At 43.7% G+C, this 5,833-nt stretch overlaps 1 long non-coding RNA gene across 1 annotated transcript; it reads right to left on the bottom strand.

The window, feature by feature from the left end:
- Positions 1 to 2,765: 2,765 nt before the first annotated feature.
- Positions 2,766 to 4,483, bottom strand: LOC122239192. Its single transcript, XR_006218146.1, has 2 exons — positions 4,341 to 4,483; positions 2,766 to 3,123 (listed from the first exon to the last, which is right to left on the bottom strand). It is a non-coding gene; the product is annotated as an uncharacterized LOC122239192 (long non-coding RNA).
- Between the last annotated feature and the right edge of the window lie 1,350 nt (positions 4,484 to 5,833).

Raw genomic sequence — 5,833 nt, 5'->3', positions numbered from 1 at the left:
ATCTGTCCCCAGTCTGGCTACAAGCAGGCGGGCTCTGACCCAACAGGATGGGGATATAGTCTCTTGCCGAAGTAAGAGGTTTTTAAAATGACCGAACAGCCTTAGTAAATCACGTGTGTGTTTTGTCCCAGAGCCGCTAATAACAGGCCAGATGACCTGTATGAATTATGTTTGGGAGGCTCATGACAATTTTTTTTTACAGATAAAACGATGTGATTAAGGGACAGGAAGAGAGACGCAGTAAACTGGGAGTTTCACTAGGAAATATAAAGATAAGTCTTTTGCTCCTTGGCAAGAGGACTTCTTACTGCACCAGAGACATTGCGATCAAGTTGGGAGTAGTGGGTTCTAGCCAGAGGAAAATAAAAAGACACCTGCATTAAGAGAATCCGATGGAAATCTGATGAACAACCACGTTCTAAATGCTAAAAGACTACTGGGCTTGGGGCAGGGGGTGGGGAAAGAAAGGTTGCAACATAAATACTATAAATCCAGTTATACAAATTGAAATGAAACGAGATGTTTTCATTTTAAAACGATGTTTTTCTTCTGGGTTAAATGGGTAGATCGCTTTCATTTCTGCTCATAAAGCATGGTACCAGATCCTTTCAGAAGTATTACAGCAAAATAATCACCATCCCCAAAGAATCACCACATACTGAATGTCTACAAATACGGGTAATGAAATAAGACCACTGTCTCTGAGTAATGAAGGGAAGAAAATTATATCATCATAGTAGATTTTCTTATGACATAGCTGGTCCATAATGGCCTTCATCGAATTGGAAGTGGGGGCTACTGGTGTACCGGGGCTAGACCGCTTTAATTTCCGAACTTTATTCACTGGTGCCATAAAGATCTAGGAATTGTTTTGAGGTTCAGGCAAAAAGAAATGTCCGTGAACTTCAGGAAAAAAACAAATCCTTTAAGAAAAAGGAATATAACACGGTAAAAGAAGTAAACAAGACGGACAGAGGTCTCTACCTCCTAGGGCCACCGTAAGAGTGAAATTCTTGGCCCCCTGGTGAGCGGGCCACGTGAAAAGTTCTGGCCAATGAGCTGCGAGCAAAGTGATGGGCGTCACCGCAGGATCAAGCATTTCAGTGCCAGACCCCTTCCCCTCCGGGGTGGTGACTGATCATGGCTGGAGTGGAAATGCTCAGTCAGTCTGGGTCTCCGAAGAGTAGAGCACCTATGTCACAACAGAGGGAGCGCAGCTGCTTCAAGCCATTGAGATATTAGGACTGCGTGTAACCCCCCCCCCCCCCCCATACCCTGTATAGTCTGGTTGAAATAGGACAAATCCCACCCAACTGAGCTGAGACAAAGTAGTGTCTCATCTTGAGGGGCAGCGACAAAAATATGTGAATGATGCCGTGTGTAATGAAGCTTTCCTACTGCTTGAAATTGGTGACGGCCATTAAAAGCGAGGTAAGGGGCGCCTGGGTGGCTCAGTCGGTTGGGCGACCGACTTCGGCTCAGGTCATGATCTCGCGGTCCATGAGTTCGAGCCCCGCATCGGGCTCTGTGCTGAGAGCTCAGAGCCTGGAGCCTGTTTCAGATTCTGTGTCTCCCTCTCTCTCTGACCTTCCCCCATTCATGCTCTCTCTCTGTGTCTAAAATGAATAAACGTTAAAAAATAAAAATAAAAAAAAGAGTGAGGTAAGCAGGTGTCAAGACAGAAGCGTGTGCCCTCACCCAGCTCCCCTTCAGCCGTGTGAAGGATCTAGGATTATATTAGCAGGTGAAGGAAATGGATAAATAAATAAATACTGGTAGTATCTTTTGAAGAATTCTTTCGTTCTTTTGTTTTGTTTGGCTTTCAAGGAAATACCACACGTGAGGTTGTAAGGCTGAACATATCGGATAAATAGTACGGTGCTTTGGTTAGTGAGAGAGAAATCAGCAGTCATAAATTTAAATTTCTGGGTGGAATCGATCAGGTGACCGATATCTATGAATTATGAACCAGGAGAGTGTAGACCGCTAAACACGGGTGATGTCGGCAGCAGCTGGAAAGAACTGCTAAGCCTAAAGATATTCAAAAATGAAAGATTAGCGGTTAAAAGAGTAACAAGAATAACAATGAAATTTACCAATGGGCCAGCCAGACCTGTGGTCTAAATTCAGCCCTTCAAACAGCAGTTTTCTACCCCTGGGAGAAGATGTCTTTGAACCGACGGCACTTTCTAGGTCCTCCCAAGAGCTCCGAATACACACCACGGAATCCTTCATCAAAATAACTTCTCACCGTGATACTCTTTTATGGTAGGAAGATTCTCCTGATTGGTGATCGGTTCTGGCTGATGAGTGAGCTCTGAAATGAGAGCTTCAACCAAATTGTTGTCAAATAGACCTGGACTTTGATTCTAGCTCTGCCATTCAGACCCGTGTGACTTTTGTCACTGAACCTTTCTAAGACCCACTTTTCTCCTGTGTAATGGCGGGGAAAGCGGGTGCACCGAGACTTGGCAGAGCGGTAACACCTACAGAGTTGAAGAGTGGATATAAATAGGGTGCAGGTCGGTTGTTCAGGCCTTACACCAGAATCCTTGTGTCCAGGGTTTACGTATTGCCTGGATGGGAGTCACAGTCAGAGATACACAGATGAGAGTGGAAGAGAAAGAGTGAAAAAGCTAGAGGCAGTGCTGGCCATGCACAGAGGCTACCAGAGCCTTCTGGAGCTGGGCAGCTGGGGACAGTGCTTTCTTCTGTGCTGCTCATGGGCCTTACAGACAGTAAACAACAACAACAACAACAACAACAATAACAACAACAACAAAAACTTCTCTTCTGATTGAAAAGTCAAGACTTCAGGATCACAATTGGTTTGCATCCCCCTCCTTAGACGGTCCGGAGAAAGAGGAATTTTCAAGGATCAGGCCCCTTGTTGTGGCTGTTTCGTCATGCACACAGCAACTGGAAGGGGGCCTGACCTTTGGCCTTATTAGCCAGGCACCAACTCAGTGAGCCACCAGCTGCACTCCAGGAGTCCACGGGCGATCACACCAGATATTTGCCTCATCATTATCAACCATCCTATTCTTTGCCAATCATTTATCAAAGTTGCAGCGTTAGTAGTTATTTGAGGCTACGGAAGGGTTCGTTGAAACAATTAGGAGTCTGAAAAGAAATCGTGGTTTTAGGATAACTCTTTACGCTAAGTGTCTCTGCACGTCTTATTTACTTTTATGATTTTCTATTTTACGGTCAAAATGTCAATGTAACTGATTTTTTCCTAATTTGAAGCCTGGATTCTTGAGTGCATATAAGAATCACCCGGGAACGTGGTTAAATTGCAGAATCTGACTCAGCCGGTCTGGAATGGGGGGTGAGACTCTGCATCTGGGCGATAGTGATACATACCCCCAGCTCCCCAGACCAAATTCTGAACGGGAGGAGTTGAGATATGTTTCTTAATATTTGTGAGTTTCATCTACCAAATCTATAAATGGGTTTAATAACACCCACCTTACAAGGTTTGGGGGCATATTAGCACAAGTGAAAATGTGGCTCATTTACAAATGGATAAGAGGGGGTAAAATATAAAACCCAAGACTATAGGACCTAGGGGAACTTGGCTATGATAATCCTGAAAAGTTCTCTGCAAAAAAAAAAAAAAAAGTCTGAAGAGCCAAAGAGATTTTGGAATAGTACTTGCTATCAAAAGACAGAGCTCACTGTGTGTCCCTTTAATCTTTCTCTTCACACAAGAACAGCAGGGAGAGAACAAGCCATTCCAAGAAAAATGAAGCTCTCCACAACACCCAAATTGAAGGTCTGGACCTCCTCAGCAGCCAGCATCTCAAAAGCCTACCAAAGTGGGAAAAACCACCTACCTCTGTACGAAAACCTGTGAAGACTGAACTCACAATGATGAGGGAGAGAGCGAAGATCCTGGAAGTGAGGGTCACCATGGGGTCAAGAAAGTGGCCTGGCTAGCGTGGCCCTAGGTCCTATAGTGGCTAAGTTCCCCTAGGTCCTATAGTCTTGGGTTTTATATTTTACCCCCTCTTATCCATTTGTAAATGAGCCACATTTTCACTTGAGGAAAGGCTGGGTCCGGAAAGCAGAAAGGCAGGCCAAGACATCGGCAGATCAAATCTATGACTATGGGAATTTTTTTTAAAAAATCCAGTTTTCAGACTTCGGAAAAGTACATTATCTCGTGTTGTCAGTGTGGTCTGGGCAGCCCCCACCTCCCCACTATTATCTACCACAATATTTCTGACTGAAATATATGGCTAGTCACGCTGAGTAGGGGTAATAGAAACTGCACTGGAGGCATCGTGGCAATGCACATCGAGTTCTGTCACCAAATAAATTATGGGGAAACAAACCTTTTGGGAGATTGTGATTACAGATGAAGACTTGTAGATCTTCCCTTGTTGAGATGGGTTTGAGACTGGTTACTAGAGCCGAACTACAGTCGGGTCTGTTTGTTACTCAGCATTGCTCTCTCTCGCTGACCCGTCCGAACGCATTCACGCTTCATTAACCTGTTAGTGCATGTCATAGAGGAGTTTGGGCATTTTTTTTTCACCAAATCTCTTTATTAAAGTCCTTATTTCAAAATCCCTGTGCTTGCTGAGATGCGTCCTGAATATAACCAAGGAGAGATGTCACAATAGTAAGGAAGTGATATCCCACCGTGAATGGGCCACAGGAGCGGTAGCCTGAAGAATGTTCTCTGCTGTCACTCTGAGGGCCTCGTATGCCCATTGTAAACTATCACAATGCCCTGTGCATGGGAGAGGTTCAAACAAATAGTGTGCCCTCCCTTCCCCTGCCCTAGAGGCTATATTTCCCAATCTGCCACTAGCATAAGGGGAGACTTTCACTCTTCCGTGTACATAACTACACCGAGGCCTACTTTACATCTCCGGTAATGGGGAAAGAATAGTTTTTAGAAGATCACTTACTTCACCATGACAATCTCACAACTTGAAACACCATTTCAATCTCTTGTGCTTGAATCTTGTCTGAAAATTCTCCAAACTCTTCTGATGCATTTTATAGCTTTTTCTGGTTTGCTTAAAATCACATCCTTCTATTTAAAAAAAATTAACATTTATTCATTTTTTTGATAGAGACAGAGCATGAGTGGAGGAGGGGCAAGAGAGAGGGAGACACAGAATCTGAAGCAGCCTTCAGGCTGAGCTGTCAGCACAGAGCCCAAACCGTGAGATCATGACCTGAGCCGAAGTCGGATGCCCAACCTACTGAGCCACCCAGGCACCCCACATCCTTATATTTTATTTGTGGGGTAATACATGCTGTTTTCCAATTTTGAGGCCATTTTAGAGCATATTCCAGTTAAGATTTGGGCGGTCTCCTTTTAGTACATTGCTGCCTCTGTGTGTGTGTGTGTGTGTGTGTGTGTGTGCGTGTATCTTTTAAAATATTTGTTTTTGATGCAAAAACTCGGAATGGATTGCAATGAGAATATGTACAAAAGATCAGAGATGTGTGAAGAACTAAGGTTTTAAACAAACGTCTCTTGGTTTTCTGTAAATTAATTCCCTAATGTAAGGTTACAACTTTTATATGTATTTTTTTTAACAAAAAGAAATCTCTCTGGTGTCAAAGTACTAACTTTATAATTCTCTCTTCACCCTTGCCAACTCCCAGCAATGGTGTCCAACTTAATTAACTTGTGGCTTAACCACATTTACAGTGTTCCTGAGCCAGTCTCTATTAAGCAAGTGACTCAAAGCGAGGGTCAAGGCTATTTTTCCCCCAAGTGAGTCACAAAAAGTACTTTGCTGTGTAGGTGGACATAAAATCAGTGAAAATATGCAAAGTCACTGAGTTCGTAATGGATTCTCTTATT

This window comes from Panthera tigris, chromosome B3 (assembly GCF_018350195.1).
Source record: "Panthera tigris isolate Pti1 chromosome B3, P.tigris_Pti1_mat1.1, whole genome shotgun sequence".
NCBI lineage: Eukaryota > Metazoa > Chordata > Mammalia > Carnivora > Felidae > Panthera > Panthera tigris.
The sequence above is the reverse complement of the archived record's forward strand: the minus strand, read 5'-3'. Positions and strand labels throughout refer to the sequence as shown.